Source organism: Aethalodelphis obliquidens, unplaced genomic scaffold (genome assembly GCF_003676395.1).
Source record: "Aethalodelphis obliquidens isolate GAN/ISIS:26980383/991018 unplaced genomic scaffold, ASM367639v1 scaffold38, whole genome shotgun sequence".
In the NCBI taxonomy this organism is placed as follows: domain Eukaryota; kingdom Metazoa; phylum Chordata; class Mammalia; order Artiodactyla; family Delphinidae; genus Aethalodelphis; species Aethalodelphis obliquidens.
Genome location: NW_020837982.1, coordinates 1037152 through 1058780, shown reverse-complemented (window position 1 = coordinate 1058780; position 21629 = coordinate 1037152). Strand labels below are relative to the sequence as shown.

Below are 21629 nucleotides of genomic sequence, written 5' to 3'. Positions count from 1 at the left end.
TCTGGACGCGCAGGCTCAGCGGCCATGGCTCACGGGCCCAGCCGCTCCGCGGCATGCGGGATCCTCCCAGACCGGGGCATGAACCCACGTCCCCTGCATCGGCAGGCGGACTCTCAACCACTGCGCCACCAGGGAAGCCCCCCAGACTATATCTTTTTACTAGTCTATACTACCTAATCTTCTGACATTTGCCTAGCAACAGAGAAAATAGTTTCCATAGCAACTATAATAAAATCAGTGTTGGTATTTGGATAATCTGAGTTTTTAAAAAACCACTTAAACTCTATATAAGCTACATTCCACATCTGGGAAACTATATAAAGGAAACGATTCTAACTACGGAAAAGATATGTGCAAAAAGAAATGTCCTGATGCATTCATTAGTTATAACCTTAAAAAAGTAGCAACAAGAACTTTCCAACAACGGGGGAACAATTAAATGCAGTGTGGTGCTGTCGTTCAGTGACATGTACACGGTCTGGTGCAACGTGGTACCACTTAATGCCCATCCCTCTCTGTTTCTGGGAACTGATTACTCCTGGGGGTGGAGTTGTCATTTTATGTGACCCTGCTCTCCTGGTTTAGGTGATTGGTCCCTGGTGAGCACCTGACCCAAGCTGGGCCAATCAGTTCCTTTCCTAGAATTTTTCAGGATGAGTTTGGATAGAGTCCTGTTTCTCTTTGGGATTATGAAGTGAACTGTAACATAAGGCATATTGGTTGGTTTCTTCCCTTGCCTTCCCCAGTCCTAGAAGGCGGTGACTGCTTCTTGCAGTTACTGATATGTGGGTTACCCCAGTACCCTGCATTTGCCCCTGCAACCCTTCCAGCACATGTGTTACTAACTTCCCAGATTAAATGCCCTCTGTTGGAAATCCCTTGCTTACTTCTGTATTCCCGACTATATATAGATATCATATTTAACTTTTTGGAATCTCAATTTCTTCATCTATAAAAATGGAGTCATAATTCTTAGCTCATGCAGATGTTGGGAGGATTTGATGGAATGAAGGCAGTCAAGTGTCTGGCACAGAGTCAGTGCTGATCAATGCCGATTACCCCTCCACCCTACGACTGAAACCGTCAGCTCAGGTATGCAGGAGGCTGTCTCCTCTTGGTGGTTTGCTGAGGTCCTTGGTCTCCAGGAACGGTGCCGTAAGTGGTTAGAAGCTATGCCCAGTGGAGCTCCCTCCCCCGTCTGCCACAGTTAACCTGGGGGCACGGCTCGGGATTATGTCACGGCCAGTGCAGAGTCACAGGCAGGTAGAAACATAAAGTGTTTGGAACGGTGTTTGCAAAACCTTTCCTCCTCTTAGCACCCCCTATTTTAGTCACTAGAGCAGATTCTAATTTGGTCTCGAAAATATCCTTCAATGGCCCCAGGCAAATGTCATATGGTATGCCATAGATGGGTACACGGAGCTCAACTTCCATCCTGCCTCCTCAGAGCCAATCATCAGTCTCTGGAAGTCACCGAGTGAGGAAAGAGGAAAAGCTCCCTTCCATCTGACAGCGGAATGGATGACTGCGTGAACAGCTCTGGGCGCTGGGCTCTGTGTTTGGGAATTTGAAAACATCACCTCTGGTTCAATCCTCACTACCACCGACAAGGCAGGGGGATGGGTTATCTTATGTCCATTTTACAGATGAGGAACTTGAGAGGTTAAGGAGGGGACCCAATGTCCTGCAATCCAGGTGGCAGGACTCTTTCGTTTGAAAATGTGCTCCTTGGCTCTATGTTCCAAACGCAGCCGCAGGTGACTCTGAATGCAGAGAGGAGTGCTTACAGAATCCCAAACTAGCTCGGAACTCTTTTGCAAACCAAAATCACTCTCTTTTTTTTTTTTCCAATTTCTACCTCCCTATGCAGGCCTCGTTCTAAGCGTCTGAACTCTCTGATAATTACTGTCACAGTAATTAAAAAATAAATCCCCTTTAATTTCATAACAGGTGGTTTGTGAGGCTGGAAGAGAAGTTGAAACGTGTGTAATTACTGTGTGGCTCATTTGCACTTCTAATTGCTTTGGAGGACACCGAGGGCCGAGCATCCAGTCTCCCAGCTGTCTTTCACCTCCATCGGCTGCTGGCGGCGGTGGCCGTGTCTTTTCTCCAAGCACCACCTGTGAGGGTAGCAGCTCCAGCTGGAGTCCTGAGACTTCCCATCAACACAGAGAGCAGCAGGGCTGGTGCCACCATGGGTTTGCTTGGAAGGGTCTCTAAGTCAGCAAGGACCCCGTGTGCCCAACCTTGAGTCTAGTGTTGGTTAGGCTCTCCGTGATGCTGGTTGACCAAGGGCAGTTTCTAACCTAACCCCCAGCTCACTTATCTGACCCAAGCACCAGGTGGGCACACTGAGGGCTGGCAGCTTTGGTCCCCGATGCAGTGTCTCTTGAATGTGCCCTGCAGATGTGTCTCTGAGAAGTTGTCTATAAACCGAACTTCTAGAGACTGAATCCATTTCCCTTACTGACTTCTGAATCACTCTGGATACCTGCTTTTATTTTTCAGGGGCTTCCTAACACTTCAGATTGAAATTTCTTTGACCATTCCTGTCTCCCCAAGTCTTCTATAAAGGAGTTAATTAGCCACAGAAGAATATATAAGCCCTTTCCAATTGATGCCCTAATTAATTGTTGGTCTTTAATGTTGTAGAAAGACCCCTGGCTTTGGCGTCAGACTTACCAGGGTCTGAATCCTGGCTCTACCTCTTAGCAGCTGAGAGACCCTGGATAAGTCACCTAACCTCTCTGGGCCTCAATCTGTAAAATTGTAACTTGGTCCAGCATTTCTCAGCCTTTGGCTATACGCTGGGATCACCTGGGGAACTTTAAAAAATGACTGCACTTACGGCTCATTAAATCAGACTGGAGGTGGGGTGAGGGCTTGGGCATCATATTTAAAAAAGCCCCCTGAGTGATTCTGTTGTGCAGCCAGGGCTGGGAACCACTGTCTGAGTCCCTGAGGAAATGCAGGTTTCAACCCTCCCCTCCCTTTGCCCTGGGGAACGGTGCCTGACCATGGTGGGTCTGGGAGGAGCTGGGGGTCCTAGGAAGGTTACTGAGACTGAGATCCTGCCCCCAGAGGGGAGGATGGTGACCCAAGTACTGCGCTAGCTCATGACATGGGGATTGGTCAAGGCACCAAGCCAGCAGCCCCATTTTCTCCCTGGCCCATCAAAACTGGAGGCCATGAATTCAGTGGTTCTTCCAACTCTGGGCACGCCAGGGAATCCAGCCCATCAGCAGAGTCAGGGGCTCCAACCAAAAGAAGGCAAAGAATGACATCATTGAGGAAATGGCACCAAATTTTATTTCGGACCAGCCTTACCTCCTTCATCTGTTTGGATCCTCATCACATCCCTGCAAGAGAGGCACCGTGATGCCCATTTTACAGATGAAAGAGCTGAGGCTCTGCAGAGTTAAGTGACTGACGCTGTATCCTTTAAGTAGCAGAGCCAGGAGTCAACCCAGTCTGCCTGATTCCAAAATTCTTCATCTTTCTCCTACACTTGTAGCCTTCCATATATTAATAAATCACTTATTATTCAATATAAACTCCATCTTTGCAGTTTCTCAGGCCAGACACCCTGGAGTCACCTTTGACTCCTGTCTTTCCCTCACAGCCCACCTGTAACCTATTGGTTAATCCCATTGGATCCACCTTTACAATCTACCCAGAATCCAAGCATGTCACCACCTCCCTGCTACCACGTTGGTCCAAGTACCGCCATCTCTCACCTGGAGGGTGGGTGGTCTCCCTGCCTTTGCCCTTGCCCTTCCTGTGTATTTGTAGCACAGCAGCTGGAGAGACTGATAAAGTATTTCCCAGACAACGCCCTCCGACAGTTTCCATCTCACTCTGGGTCAATGCCAATGTCCTCACCGTGACCTGTGCTGCCCTGAGTAACAGATACCTCTCACCTCCTCTGTGAGTTCATTTACTGCTTCCCCCTCGCTTTCCCCCCAGACTCTCCAAGCACGCTGCTGCCTCCGGCTTCTGTGCTCGCTGGTCCCTCTGCCTGAGACGTTCTTCCCCCAGGGTCCACATGGTTTGCTCCCTTCCCCTCTGCAAGGTTTTGCTCAAACCCCTCCCTGTTTAAAACTGAAATGAACGTGCTGGTACACCCCGTCCTTTCTGCTGCTCTATTTTTCTCCATGGCACTCATCACCATCTGGTACACCACCCATATAGACTTACTGATGTTTACTGTCTGTCTTTCAAGACGAGATTTTTGTCTGTTTGGTTCGCTGCTCCATCCCAGGCACGCAGAACAATGCTTGGCACATAGGAGGTGCTCAGGAAGTAGCTGAATGAATGAATGAATAAATGAATCCAGTCATCGCCTCCTGCAAAAGGTGGGATGCTCTTGGAGCAGCAGCTAGTGAAAAGACTGGGGGGGGGGCGTGTTAGGGAGGGGTGTGCCCCTAGCAGCCTGCTGCATTTCCCCTCTTTGGTGTTGGAGGTGGCGGGGGAGGGGCATGCACATGAGCGTGAGGGACACATGGCCCTACCCTGCAGATCATCTTCACCTTGTTTAAGTTGTTCAGCTCATCTGCTGTCTTGTCCTGTCCACTGGGCTCTGAACTCTACTCTTTGCTCTGTTCTCTCAGCTCCGCCTCTTTCTTATGTCCTTTCCTTGCCCTGTCTTCACTTTGTATCATCATCATCATTATATTAACTAATCATTAAATAATTGTTATCAGGGATTTCCCATGTACCAGATACTATGTAAACCCAGCAAATGCCCCCGTGTCATTGAAACCTCACAACAACTCTCCAGCGTAGGTACCGCTGTTATCCTTATTTTATGGATAAGGAAACCTAGGCTCAGAGAAGTTAAGTAACTTGCCCATGGCCACACAGCTCAGGAGCGATGAAGACAAAATTCTACCCCAGGCAATCCGCATGCAGTTCCTGCCTCTTCATCTCACTTACTTTCTGCCCCGGGTACTCATGAACTGGAAGATTCACGGTCCTTTATTTTCCACTTAGTCTGAAGCCATATTCTGCACATGCTTCCCGAGGGCAACCTGGTTGGTCCAGGGCCATGCGTCTAGGGCAGGGCTTCTCAGCCTCGGCACTGTCGGGCTGGATGTTTGGGGCTGGGTAGCTCTGTGTCGTAGGCGGGCTGTCCCATGGATAGGAGGATGTGCAGCAGCATCCTTGTCTTCTACTCACTGAGCACCAGTAGCATCTCCATCTCCTTAAGCTGTGACGACCGAGAATGTCTCCAGACATGGCCGGTGTCCGCCGTGGTGGTAAAACCACCCTGGCTGAGAAGCGCTGTCTAGGGGGTGAGAAGTGGGATGGATCAGGAGGCCGGTGGACGATGAGCTGCTGGCAGGGCCCCGGTTTGCGGATCACCATAAACTCCAAAGTTCTGGTTTGAGCTCTGAACGAATCCAGTAATGCAAGTCCTCCCTTGGTTCGTTTAGCTGAACGACTGGCATCTCCAAAGAAGTTCACTTTCACCTGTTACTGGGCTAACTTCTCAGTGGTCTACCAGGCACACTGTGGCACAGCAGACTCGAAGCCTGATGGCCTGGATTCAAAACAGAATTCCACCACTTATTAGCCGTGTGTCCTCAGGGAAGTTGTTCCGTCTCTTGGACCTCATTTGTAAGACGAAAGCCATCTTGCACCCTGAGCTGAGCCTGCAGAGGGCTTAGTGCAGGGATAGGCTCATGCTGATAAAGGGCAGCCCTTGTTATCAAGCAAGGTGTAGGGAGTTATTAAACATCGGTATTTGCAGGAGAAAATAAGCGTGTCGTTGGAGTTTACGGAAGACTCCAATTTGGTGTTCTATCCCTAAAGTCCCAAGCCACGTGGGCAGCACTGCCAAACTCTCCTGTACCTGAGCCCAGCGCAGTCAGATAGCCCTGCAGAGATCAGAAGCGGGGCTGGGGGCGGGGGGGAGAGTTGTTATCCGCAAGAACCTCGGCCGTACTGTCTTGAGCGGACGCTGCTTTCCAGTTGCCACCGATCTTGCTTTTTACTTATAAATTACCATTCGTTTAGTTTCATCATGACCGATGTAGTTTGTTGTGGTTGCTTGCCTAACAGCAGTAATTCGGGCTTATGATTTTTCAACGGCTGGGCTTTAAGGCATGCGTGTAGGGCAGTCCAACAATGAATCATCTGTCTCCCGTTCCTAAAGAAAATCCGTCTCTAATGTTACCCCCAAACTGCTTGCAATGTAATGCTTTTAGATGATCTCTTTCCTTTCCTGATGGACCTGACAGCAGATGGGGCAGGAGGCTGTGGGTCCTTTTACCCTACCTCGGTGGGCAAGAGTCCAGAAGGATGAGAGATGCTGTTCTAGATCAACCTTCCCTCTATGTCTTGTTTTATAGATGGGGTAATTGAGGCCCAGAGAGGTGTAGGGTCACAGGTCATACACAGCACTAAAATCGAGTTCTCCTGATTACCTGTCCCAGGCTTCTTCCACTCACTAAACTACCTGCATAGGCCAGGACTGCTTCCTCCATAGAGGATGCTGGGTCCCCACAAAGATGGCTAGAAATTGCCCACCCTTGGGTTAGAACGTCGCTGAGGGTCTAAAAAATACGATGCTGGTTTGAGTAGACGTATGCAGTGAATAAGAGGTGGGACTCTGGAGGCCAACTACTTTCTAGCTGTGTAATTTGAACAAGTTATTTGATCTCCTTGGGCCTCAATTTCCTCAACTGTTAAATGAGGCTAATCACAGCACGAGCCTCCTGGGTTTGGAAGAATTCGATCGGGCAGTTCACGTAGAGGGCTTAGCGCAATGCCTGACGCACAGAAACTGCTTGGTGGATAACGATCACCGTTAATATTTTTGGATGTCCAGAGCTGATGTTTCACTCCCACCTGGAGCCTCTTAAGAGAAAGAAAAGATTGCAAAGCTTTCAAACAATTTCATTTGTAGTATTTCATTTGATCCTCAAAATAACCCAAAGGCGAGGGTTATCATCCCCATTTTATAGATGGGAAAATTGAGACTCAAAGATGCAATGCAGAGTCTTTACTCTGAATTCAAGTCCTGTGGCTTTACGACTGGAGCCCTTCCACTCTCGACACTGGTTTCAGGGCTAACCTTGGCACCTCTGCGCTCAGGTCCTGCTTTGACTCTCTTCTGCCTCACAGATGCTCCGCTCTGTCGTGGGACTGCCCAGAGCAGCTGTCTACATGTTCCTAGGCCACTTGGAGATCATCCTCCCCTTGTTCTGCATGGGCAGAGTCTCTCTCATCTAGATGCAAGTGACCTTAGCAGGAATGGCAGAGGCGTGAGCAAAGAGCAGGAAAATTCCTGTGATAGGTCCCAGCTGCCTGACTGATGAGAAGGTGGCTGGGATAAGGCCTGGGTGAGGAGGGGTTGACGGGTTCCAAACAGACTGCAAGCTTCCCCGTGGACCATGAGCTTCGAGTGCTACTCGTGGGTGGGGAGCGGCCCTCGGGCATCTCTGCAGCCCTGGCCTCAGCTCAGTTAATGTGCACAGAATGAGCAAATGTGGGGCGATGTCAGGAAACATTCCTCTGAAATTGTAGCTGATAAAAAAGACATAAAGATGGGAGATTAAGCCGTTGACAGCAGAGACCCAGTCTAGGGGACAGCTTGTAGCTGGGCTGCAGCAGAACTGAGGGGATTTCTCAAATCTCATCACCAGAGAAGTAGTAACATCTACTGTTAGAGTGGAAGACGGGGAGCTGGCTGACATGAACATTCCAGCCTCCAGTGCTGGAGTGGGGAAGAGGACTAATGTTTATAGAACACCTACTGCGTGGCAAGAGGACTAATGTTATAGAACACCTACTGCGTGGCAAGGCATCTTGTCTTCCCTTATATGCTTCAGTCACGCTAAACTTCTTTTCCTCTCAAATCAAACTGTTCCTACCACAGGGCCTTTGCACAGGATATTTGTTCTTCTTCACCTTGCCTTTGCATGGATGTCTCCTTAACACCATTTAAGTTTTTTTTTTTTTTTTTTTTTTTTGCGGTACGCGGGCCTCTCACTGTTGTGGCCTCTCCCGTTGCGGAGCACAGGCTCCAGACACGCAGGCTCAGTGGTCATGGCTCACGGGCCCAGCCGCTCCGCGGCATGTGGGATCTTCCTGGACCGGGGCATGAACCCGTGTCCCCTGCATCGGCAGGCGGACTCTCAACCACTGCGCCACCAGGGAAGCCCACCATTTAAGTTTTAGCTTAAACTTTGTCTTCTCTGAAAAGGCTTCTCCAGCCTTAGTCAAAGCCATAATTCCATCCTGCTCCACCATCACCCTCTTCCACATCACCCTATTTTATCTTCTTTAATGTACTTTTCATACCCAAACCTTTTATTTTTTTTGCTTGCTTATTACTAGAATGTAAGCTCTGTGAGGGTAGGAATTCTTTCAGACTCGCTCATGATTGTATATCCCAGGAGAGTGCCCAGCACGTAGTAGGTACTCAGCAAATATCTCTTCCCACCTGGAGGCTGGGTGGTTTTCCCATGGAGTTTTATGTGGACCTCACAAATACCCCAGGAGGTGGTATAACTATTCCATTGTGCACGTGAAGAAACAGAGGATCGAGGGCATGAGGGACCTGCCCAGCTAATAAATGATAGAGTTAGGATCTGAACTAGGATTTTGCTTTCAAAGTTATACCTTTAGATACACTACACTGCTCCCCTAGAGGAAAGATGGGGACCTCATACCAGCGTAAGACACTAGCATCACTAAGCATCATCACTTAGCATCACCAAGATCCCTTCAATTCCCATCAAGCAAACTTCTGGTCCTAACCTGGCTTTCTAAGGAGATGGTGCTGAGAGAAGAAGATGTCCACCATATGACATGAATATTTCATGTTACCTGCCAGTTCTCTCTCCTGAGGAAGGTTAATCACTGGGCATTTCTACTTATCATCTAGTCTTTTATGACAGCTTGGTTAACAGGAGTCCCCACCTTGCCCCACAGAGGCTGTTCACTCCTGGGGAAATTGATATAATCAACCATCATCGTGCTCAGCTGAGAAGCAAATCCTGCGGCCACACCATAAAGGCTGGGGTGGCTGCCACGTGGGATTCGGGGTGAATGAGGTATGGGCAGATGACGTGTTTCAATGCTTTGGGCCAAATAGCATCCCAACATAAACCCCCTTGCACGGAACATCTTCCCCAGCCCAGACGGTTGGCCCATTTCTTTCAAGCGATATCAGACGGAACAAAATTCCTAGATCAGCAAAGGATACGAACATTGTCTGGAAGTGGGCTATTGTGACGGCTTGCCTGGCTTCGTGCTTCTCACAGCCCCTCTTGTCTCTAACTGAAGCCTGTAGGCTGAGCCCTGATCTGGTCTCCGGAACAAGCCCAACTCCCCTCAGGTCCAGCTCTGACTCGATGCTCCAGTTCTAGGTACCGGACAAACCGTCTCATGTACCTGGACTCTGCTTGCTACTGAATCCCACCCAGTCCTAGTGATGGGAAGTTCATTTCACACATGGCTATTTTTTGGATGTCTGAAGGCAAGTGGAATGGGGATGGGGGCAGTGACTTCCTGGTTCCCTACCTTCCAGGTAGCATCTCCCCTGGTGGGCAACTTCTGGGGGTCACTCTGAGAGTCATGTAAACATCCAACCAAGAGCCCACATCTTCATCTTTTCCAGCAATTTTGTAAGCACCCAATTTCCTTTTATTCCTAAAATGATCGTAGTTATTTCCCTTGCCTGCACTGGACTCTAACCGACACAGTCCACTATATGCCTGGTCTCAGGCTAAGCCCTGAGGATAAAGAAGCAAAGGAGACACAGCTCTGTCCCCAAGGAGCTCAGTCCAGTGGGGCAGGAGTGGGGGTGTGTGAAAACAAAGGGGACCCCTGGAGAGACCTTTGACGGAGGGAAGCCCAGGGGCTGCAGATCACGGAGGGCACATCTGGGTGTCAGAGAAGATTCCCCTGAGCAGCCCCCAAGGACAAGGAGAAATTTCAAGGCAGAGAAACAGAGGCACAACCTTCTTGGTGGAGAGACACCATATGCCCGGTTCTTCTAGGAGCCTGTGTCCTGCCTCTTAAATTCCCCCCATGAGGTGGCCTCACTTCTTATAAACTGACTTCTCAGACCCACCTTTCTGTGGGCCTGGGGCTCCCCACACTGACTTCCAGGGTCTGCTGCAGCCCCCTGCCCACTCTGAGACTCTCCCATGTTACCTCTGGTGACCCCTTGTCAGATGTCATACACACGCCAGCTACAACCAGGCATACAGCACCAAGTGATTTCCATATTCCATTTCCTTCCTTCCTTCCTTCCTTCCCTCCCTCCCTCCCTCCTTCCTCTCTTCCTTCCCTTCACCCGTCCATCCTTCCCTCCTTCCTCCTTTCCTTCCCTCCTTCCCTCCCTCCTTCCTTCCTTCCTTCCCTCCCCTCACTCATGCATTTATCCAACACGTATTTATTGAACACCTACTAGACCCTGGGTACCACTCTACACATGGGAGATACAGCATTGCCCAAACAGATGTGAGCATGTGGGGCTCACATCCTAGTGGGGTAGATAACAAGTAAGATATATAATATGTCGGATGATGATAAATGCCATGGGGAAAAAAAGGGCTATGGAAAAAAATGCTAAGGCAGGGAAGGGGAATCCGAAAATGCCAGGGCTGGTCACAGTCTTAAATAGGTGCTCGGGATGGCCTCACTGAGAAGGTCACATTTCAGTAAAGATCCAAAGGGGGTAAAGGAACAGCCCATGCAAACGCCTCGGGGAAAAGCATCAGGCAGAGGGAACACAAGGCAAAAACCTCAGGTGGGAGGATGCCTCGATCTTCATTCGCAGTCGACCTCACTTTCTAGGTCAGGAAACCAGGGCTCCGACAGGCTGAGCGCCTCACCCAAGGTCACATAAGTAGAACCCGTGGGCACGTGTGTCCTGCCACAAAGCCCATGCCGCATACCTTGTGGCCTCTCCCCATCTCCTGATGCTGGCTTCCAAATTCCTGGCGGGCTTTTTTTTTTCCTACCTGTGGCCTGGCTCAAGGCCCGTCTGAGCCCTGTAGGTGTGTCTGGTCACCAGTCCTGTCCTTTCTCCTCCTGACCTGCCCCGGGCGGGCTCTGCGCTATCAGCTGATGCCAAACTCACCTTGCTTTTGGCAGGGTGGCGGTTTCTATATTTAGGCGACTCAGGAATCTTCCTGGGATTCTGATGAGCTGCTGTCTTCCTGGCTCTCCCCTGTGATTCAGATGTTCATGCCTACTGAGGTCTTTCCAGTGGGACTTACTGTGTTGGGGTAGGGGGTGGGGTTGTAATTGGAGGGTAATTGGCAGAACTTCCTCCAGCCACTGACCCAATGCCTTGTGGCCCAAATCTTGGCAGGGGTGGCGGTGACATTAGAGGGAGGGGTAGAGAGCTCACCAGCTTCTCTGAGAAAAGCTGTCCCAAACCATTAACACACATACACATGCACACAACTCCACACACACAGATACACACCTAACTACATACACATACAACTACACACACTTACACACATTCATGCATTCAATGAATCATTCGCTCAATAATTATTTATTGGAGATCCACTGAGATATTCCAAGCCTTGTGTGGGGTGTGGAAGGGTCAAGAATATAAATGAAAGAATAAAGGACTCATTGGTGAGCACTTCCTAAATTCCTGCAGTGCACACTGTGATACCCTGAGGGATGAGGTGTGCGTGGACTCTGGACATAGTCCAAACTGGACTGAATTCCAGCCTCCGAGTCCTAGGACAGGCTATTCAATAATAATTGCTATAATTTATCGGGCATTTGTGCCAGGCACTTGTCTAACCACTTTTCCTGAATTTACTCAATTGCCTTAATCTTTAAATTTTTCATCTGGAAAATGGGGATGAGAAGCCCTTCCTCACCAGGTTGTTGTAAGGATTAACTAAACAATGCTGTAAGGATTAAATAAACAATGTTGTAAGGATTAACTAAACAATGCTGTAAGGATTAAATAAACAATGTTGTAAGGATTAACTAAACAATGTTGTAAGGATTAAATAAACGAATAGTTGTAAAGTTACCAGCATTTTGCCCGACCCACAATGGGTGCTGATGAAACATTACTTCCTTTCCTTTCTTCTCTGCTCTCAGGTAGCTCATAGTCTAGAGGGAGAAATGATCTAAGAACGCAGCTGATGAACACGAAGTTGGAGGTCAAGTTTCAAAGGACAGTTGTGACCAAGTGCTGTGGGGTGCAGAAGAGTGAGGAGTTAGTTCCCTTTAGCTGGGAAAATGAAGAAATGCTTGGTTTCTGGGCTTCTGGAAGCCTATCCCCTCTCCCCACCTGCAGGTGTCACTGAGGTCCTGGCATGCCTCATGCCCTAGGTCCCCTGCATGAAGGCAGGACCTGCTTCCCTAGGGCTTCAAGTAAAGCCCACCGCTCCTGGCCTCATCTTTGCAGTCACTGGAAGGAGATGGGCTGCAGGGAAATACAGTGAGAGCCAAGACAGACGGCAGAGCCCAGAGCCGGAGCAAACAGAACCCTGCTCTGCTGCATGAGAGGAGCAAATGGCATTGCACAGAGGCGGCTCTGCAGAGAGCATCTCGACCATTCCTCAGAGGATGTCAGTTTCAGCTAAAGCTTTAGAGATGACAGTGATTTGTTTGTTTCCTCTGAAGAGCTCAAGAAAGAGGCAGGATTCTGACTTGCTCTGATGAGAAGAGCATCATTTGGTAAAAGACTGGAGTCACAGAATCACAATATCTTGTGACTGGAAATGATAGCATTGCCTGTCTCCTAGGCAGGTTGTGAGGACTGAGTGAGCCGATGCCTATAAAGATTGTCATACAGGGTTTGGCACACAGTAGATGCACACGGCCCGATCATGTGATCCGATTCCCTTGTTCTGAAGATGAAGTGTCAGGCCAGCATGTGACACGTAACATGTCCCAAACACATTTCTCATCTGCACCTCTTCCTTCGCCGTCCCCTGATGCCGTTAAATCACCACCTCCTCATGTAGCCGCGATTTCTCCTGCTGGCGCCCCACCCCAAGTGGCAATCCGGCCATACCCGAAGCCTGAGAGGCAGCTGGGACTCCACTCTTGACCTCTGCAGTCACTCGTCAAGTTGCAGAGCTTCGCCCTACAGTGGCTCCCGACTCTGTTTCTCGCTTCTGAGCACCACCACCATCACCCTAGTTGAGTTCCTTGTAATTCCTCACCTGGCCCATCGCCACAGTTTCAAAATTGTCCCTCACCTCCCACCTCCAGTTTTTAGGCCTCTTCTCTCCAAACAATTCTACCTATGATGCCAAATAGATTCTTCCAAAGGCAGCTCTGCTCTCACTCCTGTATTCCAAAACCTTCAATGGCTCCCCACTGCCTACTGCATTAGGTACAAACTCCTCACTCCGGCATTCAAGCCTTCACCCTGTAGTGCTTTCGGCTGACCTCTCAGCCTTCTTTGGCATCTCTCCTGGATAAGTGCTATGCTCTGCAAACCAGACCCTCTGCCATTTCCCGAACGTGGACTTTCTGGCCCATTTGCCTGCCTCCAAGCCCTCTGCCTGACATGCCTTCCTCAATCTCTATGCGCCCAAGTCCAACCCATCGTTCAGGACACTACAAATGCCATTTCCCAGAGGAAGAAGTCCTTTCTCATCAACAGGTCCTATGTCCCATGAAGCACTGGGGTGGAATTCAGTTCTTTTGAATCCCTTACAGGGCTGAGCAGGGCTGTCTACACTGCAGACACTACGTAAATGCCGGCTGGAAAATGAGATTTCCCATTGAGTGGGTGGGTCATCTGAGTCCTTCTCCACCCTCCCCGGGTCAAGCTTGTACTTCCTGCTGCTCAAAAAGGGAGACCTCCTGGAATCCACAGGCTCTAGGACTGCTCGGTGCTGATTGGCTCTTGTAGATGTTACAAAGTTGCCAAACTCTGAGGACCCTGAGACATCATCTTCTCTAGTTCCCTCATTTCACAGAAGAAACTGAGGTCCAGAGAGAAGTTACTTATCTAGGGTAAGGCTGAACTGTGACCAGAATCTTAGCGACTTGGGTCTGAGGCATTGCTAGCCAAATGGACTCATTCCTTTATTTATTCCTCTGTTCAGCTTCCTTCATTGAGCACCAGAAACCCGCCAAGCGCTGCAGAAGGTCCTGATGATTCAGAGATAAGAAAGAGTCCCTGCCCTCAAGGGACTCACACCTGGTTGGTGTGGGGCTGGAAGGAATGCATGTGGCAATAGGCAATCTGCAAGGAGAGACAGGGTGATGGGAGAGCAGATGAGGGTACCTCACCCAGCCTTGGCCAGTGATAGAGACGGCATCTTCCACTGCTGCTGGGACCACCCACACCCCAGCTCCCACCCCACCGCTGAAGGACAGCCTCTGCCGTGTCTCTTCCTTCCAAATTCTCTCCCACCGTCTGGGGTGCGGAGACAGTGTTTGATTGAAGCAATGAAATGGAGAAAGATGCTTTTCATCACCCCAAGATCCGTTGTAAAGATTCAATTAGACAAGACATAAAAACCACTTCGCTTAGTGCCTTGCAGACAGCAAACCCTCACTAAAAGTTAACTATTATTATTACAAATAAGAAACTAGAGGCTCAGGGAGGGTACATACTGTACCCAGAATAACACAGCTAGTAAGCAGGGGAGCTGGGCCTTGAAGCCAAGCCTGTCTGCCTTCAAAAGCTCTCCTCTTTCCAAAATGCCACTTAGACTTAAGTTAGAGACCCGTGGCGTCTATTGTGGTCCTTCAGCTGATGGAGATGATCCCAGGAAGCCCTGGCGTCAGTGAACCCCTGCTGTGTCCCAAGTCCTTTTTTCATATACACAGAAGAGAAGGTTTCTGGAGACATCTGCAGAATAATAATACATAACAACATCTGCAGAAATAATAATTTTTGCAGCCTTGGGTGGGCCTCTAGGTGCCCTTTTGTATCAGAAAATGCACAGGACCCCCAAGATGAGCCAATCCACTTCAGAGCCAATCTCGTCCTGTGCTAGGGAGGCAACAGAGGAGAGAGGGCTTTCTGGAACTAATAACGTGGAACTGACAAAGAAGCCCATACTCCCAGCGGTGCTGGCAACACGCATGGTCATTATGTGGGAACGTGCGAGCCCTTCCAAGAGGACCAAGTGCAGCCAACACATGCTTTTGGTAAATTGTTTTATTCACCTGAAAATTCTTTTCATGAAAATGTCCAGCAGGGTGATTTAAATGTAATGGGGGAGATGTGTGGTGCAAACGGCAGGACCCTGATTTAGAAAGACTCAGAACGCAGAAGTCTAGATAGACGAAACCCATGGGAGGTTGCTTCCGTCTTAAAAAGATTCACCTCTAGATCACCTCCGAGTAGGACATGGCTTCCCACTGTCATTTTTAAAACAGATTATTAACTATTTGACTGGAAGATGGGGGAGCGTGAGGTCAGACAAAATTAAAGGCAAAAGTAGGAAAAATCTACCAACTGAAGGTCCTTTAGGACAGCTCTCAAAGTACAGGCATGAGGGGAAGGGACCTTGGTCCTTTATGGTTTTGTTTTTGTAGCATTGCCTGTCTCCTGTCATGCAGGTTTCACCAAGGTAGTTGTCCGAATGTTTATATAGCTCTTACACATACATCACCAGAGGCCCCGTGTCTCCTATACCACCCCCACCCCTCAAAAAAATACACAAGAAAGAACCAGGCACCCAGCAGAACAGCGTAAGAATTTCCTGCCTGAAAGAATCCAAAGATCCCACAGGTCATAAAGGGCTCAAGATCAGGTTGCTCAAGCAATCATCAGACACCTTTCTACGACATTCACGTCAAATATTTAGCCCACTTTTGCTGTGACGGGAAGCCCTCTAATTCCTAAGGCAACCCATTCCACTCTGCATAGACCTGATCAATTGGAAGTTGTTGGTGTGGAGCCCAACACATGAAGCACCGTCCACTTAATCTAGGTCTATCCTCTTCCACTCCACAGTACTTCAGATGTGTGCTATTGTAGGTCCTAACCGAGGTAAACATGTGTCAAGGCTAGCACTGGCTCCTTAAGGGCCAACACTTACAGGCTCAGGAACGCATCAAACCTTTAAAGCACTGATGTGATCTGATGCATCGCCTCTGTGAGTCTGAGGGGCAGCAAGATGGTACCAGGGACTGGAGGTCCCAAGTTCTCAGTCTTACTCTGCCGTTGGGTCTCTCCAACAGCCAGTAAATCTTAATATCTTTTTTTCTTCCTAGGAAATCTCATTAAAGCCCATGGTTTGAGTTGCCTCGCACATTCCTATCTCTGGTCCAAACATCTTCTCAGGACTCTAGACCTGGAAATCCCACTGCTTATTTCATACTGTGTTTCAGTACTTTTAGAGGCTCTTCCAACTCAACATGCCCAAACTTTGTCATCTTTTGGGGAACCAATCTCATTGAATGGTGATGCCATGCATTCAGCTACACAGTGAGTCACTTTTCAATCTTTTATGTCAATACCCTCCCATTCAATCCATTACCAAATCCAGTTGATTGTACCTCCTCAATAGATCTCAATTCCACCTGCTTTCTCCATCACCATCCTCACTGTGTCTATTATCCATTACCTGGACTCCTGGACTTCCCTTCTACCAGGTCTCCCTGCATCCCCACGGCCTTTCTCCAGTGGGTTCTCCAGATTAAAGAGAAACAGAAATCTGACCATAACTCCCTGCTTAGAGCTGCTCAAAGGTTTCCCATTGTCCTCAGGATGGAGACATCACCCTTGAACATGGGGTCCAAACCCTGTCACATGGCCTCAGTCTGCTCCTAGCCATCTCCAGCCTCGTCTCACCCTGAGCTCCAGCCCCTCTGGCCACCTATTTAGTGCCTAATCCTTACTCCACCCCGTTCCTTCACAAGACCTTGGCAAATATCATTCCCTCTGCCTGGAGAGCCCTCCCCTGGCCCCATAGTTAAATCCTCATCCTTCAAATTTCAGTTTTATGGCCAGTTCCCCTCCTCAGACAGTCTCATAGCACCATGATCTTCATTGCACTGGTCAGGGTTGAAATGCTCATTTTCACTTGGGTAATTCTTTGATTAATGTCTGTCACTTTTACGAAGTTTTGACCCGAGGGGAGGGAGCAATGACTCTATTTCTGCTCACTATTGCATCATTCTCCCTGGTAGTGCAGCACCTGCCACGTAGAACTTGCCCAATAACTACCAGCGGCATGGACGAGTGATACAGTCCGTGCTCTCAAATGAGCATACCCTAAAGCTTAGCATATGCACCTTATATACAGAATGCCAGGGCAGAAGATGGGTGGGGACAAGATTTTCCATGAGTGGAGTGGCCTTGGGAGGCCCACTGAAATCCCCTGCCCCTACCCCTGCCACAGGTAGACAATGGCTATGGCAAAATTACAGCCCAGCTCTGCATGGTGGACGGGCAGCCCCCCAAGCACAGGGGGGAGGTAGTAGCTTTCACTCTGCAAATGGACATGTGCTGGCTGTCCTAGGTAGGATGTGCGGGCCCCAGCCCTGCAGGTCTGTCCTTACACCTAGAGACACAGTCAAAGCACAGGTCTTGTGGACCAGTCCCTTTGTCCCTGCTAGGGATGCCAGTCACATATCAAGAGAACATCTTGTAGATCGAGACGCACCTCAAGCAACTGTCCCCTTCAGAGTCCATGAATTTCTCGGCTGTGAGCTCCTATAGCTCAGGGAGCTTAGTAGTATTGATTTACTGTTGTGGTTCTCAAAGTGTGGTCCCCAGACCAGAGCCTCAGCATCCGCTGGGAACTTGTTAAAAACAAAAATTCTCAGGCCTCACCAAGGTCCTACTGAATTAGAAACTTTGGAGGTGGTACCCAGCAACCTGAGTTTTAACAAACCCTCTAGGCTGTCATATCATTTCACGCAAAAGTTTGAGATCCACGAGTGTACTGGAAAGAACACCAATGTTGGGGAGAGGCTAAGCACATTTAGAATCCTGGCTGCCTCTTTGCCTGGCTGTGGGCCCTTCAGCCAGTCCCTTGATCCATGTGAGCACAGTTTTCTCATCTGTGAAATGGGGCCATGACTCCCTTCCCCATGGAAATACAGTGAGGGTTCTCATGTCACGGGTCCTGCGTACTGTAGGCGCGCCATACATACCGTTTCCCTTCTTTCCTTCCACACCCCCTCCGCCCCCCGCCTCCCTGCTTTATAAATGAGGAGGCAGACTCAGGAGTCTGGGGTGGGGATACAGTCTGATTCCTTATGTGGGACTACACCACCTCTGAGAGGAATAGAGTCGGAGAGAGGCTGCAGGGCTGGGGACACCCCGAATGACGCATCAGCATAGCATGACTGGCCTGAGGCTGGGCGACCAGGGAAAGGGCCAAATCGCCATGGGTCCTAATTATCTCAGGTGCCAAGCTCATGGGGCCGGCTCTGTCTGAGCTGCTTCAGGTGATGATGGAAGGTGGGAACTCGGGGGCTGCTGTGAGGGCCGCTGGGCCTCAGTGAGAGATGGGGGACACATTTTTGTGGCCCTTCCTGCCTCCTGGAGGGTGGACAGAGAAAGAGCCATGCATGTGTGGACAAAGAACGCCACCTGCCATTTCAGTAAACAAAGGATGTTGAAGCCATAACACCATTGGTCACCGCAGCCACACCCCTAGGGGAATTCAGGATGGAGAAAAGCAGGATACTGGCCCTAGGTAGTGAAGGTGTGTACCAAAGGAATAATTTCAGTAAGCCCAGACGCTTGTATCTTTCCATACATAGAAAAGCACTGAAATCATTAACTTGAGATGTCTGTTTTTTTTGTGATTAACAGTAATCTTTTGATGTTCTATTACGTGTTGTTGTTTTTTCCTCAGCCCAAACTCATATATCTTGGCTCTTCCCTTATCCTTTTGGAACAGTTCCTCAGAGCTATCTGAGCGGCTGGTTGCCAGGCTATCGTCCTCAGTAATGCCCAGAATAAAACATAACTCTCCATTTGTCCTATTTTTTTTCCTGTCGACACACGGCTACAAGTTCATAGGAAAACAAAATGCTTTGAAGCTTGTGTGTGACCTGCTTGAAGAAGACAGACGTCGGCCCGGTGGTTAAGAGCCCCAGCTTAGAAGTGGACAGATCTGGGTTCTAAGCCATTTAGTAGCCATGAGATATTGGGTAAATGCCTTAATTTTCTCAAGTATGTTTTCTCATTACTACAATGGGGGTGGTAGAGTGGAAGCAGAGCACCTTCCTTCCAGGACTGCCGTGAAGATTAAATGAGAAAAGTTCAGTAAAGCTGGAAGCACTGTGCATAACACAAAATAAAGACATCATCTATGCTGCTCCCTTCTCTCCATCTCGGCTTCTGATGGCTAATTCCTGTGTCCCAGACAACAGGTGACAAAGCCACTGACAGGCCAGCTGCTCCATTAGCCTCCTCGAGTGGAGATGTCACAAGTCCCTCCCCTGCCCCAGGGGTCTGCTCTGTAAGCTTCGGGAAACTGTGTTTGCTTCTGGGGGTGCAGAAAATCTTGAAGGAAAATTGGGTGAAAGAATATAGGCAGACGACCCAGGACCCACGCATTTAGAAAACCTCAACAAGTTCTGAAAATCAAATCCATGTATCAATACAATTCATTCATTCATTTGTCAAAAATTCACCATCATTTACTCTGGGAGAGGCACTGTATTGGTGGTACCAAGATTCAAAGGATGGTCTCTGCCCTTGGGGAGCTCACGTCTTAGTGGGGGTACAAAGGACTCGATGGCTTTGGTTCCGCCGTGCAGTCACTGGGACTGCCCACAGACACTCTCCTCCTCCCAGGCATGTGGTAGGGTAGGACTGTACACCCCTGCAGTGTGACTTTTGGTCATATGGAGATGGAGCCTGGATCCCTGAGTGACCTGCTGTCAAGTCACGCTGGACACATAACATGAGCCAGAAATCAATCTGTGTTGTGTTAAGCCACTGAGACTTGGGGGTTGTTTCTTACCAAGCACAGCCCAGCCCGTTCTTCCTGATGCAGCCATCAAACACCATACCGACCCCAATGTCTTTGTCATAAAGAACGAATCCTCCCCTCTGCCTGACCCCCCACTCCCACCAAAAATGGAGCTTCCTTTATCAGAATTTAAAACCCTAAGCAATTAAGATGCTATAAATGGAAGAGTTCTTTCCAATGAATAAAATTCCTCTTATTTCTAATGAATATGAGATGGCTTACATGAAGCTAAGTACTCCGGTGATTATAAAATCGCCTCCATAAAATAACATTTCTTCTCCTACTGCTCAAGTGGCCTATTAAATTGATACTGATTAGGCATTTTTCTTTCTCTCTGACACTGATCCTTTGCACCGTTTCCAACCCACGGTCGATCTGGCCTGAGATGCTTTTCTCCTCCCGACTGTTTAGGGGGCATTTCCAGGCACTTCTTCCAAGTAGCTGTTGGCAAAAAGCAATTTCTGTGCCTACTTTATGTCCCCCAATTTCCAAAGACTGTCCTGAGTTAATGTCAGTTTATTTTATTATTATTATTTTAAGGTGGCTTCACATTCTTTATTATTACGTTTTTTTAAAATTTTAATAGATCTTTATTGCAGTATAATTGCTTCACAATACTGTGTTAGTTTCTGTTGTACAACAAAGTGAATCAGCCATATGCATACGTATATCCTCATATCCCCTCCCTCTTGAGCCTCCCTCCCACCCTCCCTATCCCACCCCTCTAGGTCATCTCAAAGCACCCAGCTGATCTCCCTGTGCTATGTGGCTGCGTCCCACTAGCATCTATTTTACATTTGGTAGCGTATATATGTCAATGCCACTTTCACTTTGCCCCAGCTTCCCCCTCCCACGCCATGTCCTCAAGTCCATTCTCTATGTCTATATCTTTATATTCCTGCCCTGCAACTAGGTTCATCAGTACCTTTTTTTTTTTTTGATTCCATATATATGTGTTAGCATACGGTATTTGTTTTTCTCTTTCTGACTTACTTCACTCTGTATGACAGACTCTAGGTCCATCCACCTTGCTACCAATAACTCAATTTCGTTTCTTTTATGGCTGAGTAATATTCCATTGTATATATGTGCCACGTCTTCTTTATCCATTCATCTGATGATGGGCACTTAGGTTGTTTCCATCTCTGGGCTATTGTAAATAGAGCTGCAATGAACATTTTGGTACATGACTCTTTTTGAATTACGGTTTTCTCAGGGTATATGCCCAGTAGTGGGATGGCTGGGTCATATGGTAGTTCTATTTTTAGTTTTTAAGGACCCTCCATACTGTTCTCCATAGTGGCTGCACCAACTTACATTCCCACCAGCAGTGCAGGAGGGTTCCCTTTTCTCCACACCCTCTCCAGCACTTACTGTTTCTAGATTTTTTAAACAGTGCGCTAAAAAATAACCAAGAGATCCCTGAAGAAATCAAAGAAGAAAAAAAAATATATGGAAACAAATGACAACGAAAACACGACGACCCAAGACCTCTGGGACGGCAGCAAAAGCAGTTCTAAGAGGGACGTTGATAACAATTCAATCTCACCTCAGGAAACAAGAAACATCTCAACTAAACAATCTAACTCTACACTTAAAACAACTAGAGAAAGAAGAACAAAGAAAAGCCAAAGTCCGTAGAAGGAAAGAAATCATAAAGATCAGAGCAGAAATACATGAAATAAAAATGAAGAAAACAATAGCAAAGACAATAAAACTAAA

General features: G+C 48.4%; 1 protein-coding gene across 2 annotated transcripts in view; it reads right to left on the bottom strand.

The window, feature by feature from the left end:
* ASIC2 (acid sensing ion channel subunit 2) overlaps positions 1–21629 on the bottom strand; it is a 1014198-nt gene that overhangs the window by 106803 nt on the left and 885766 nt on the right. The gene's annotated exons all lie outside the window — the stretch shown is intronic.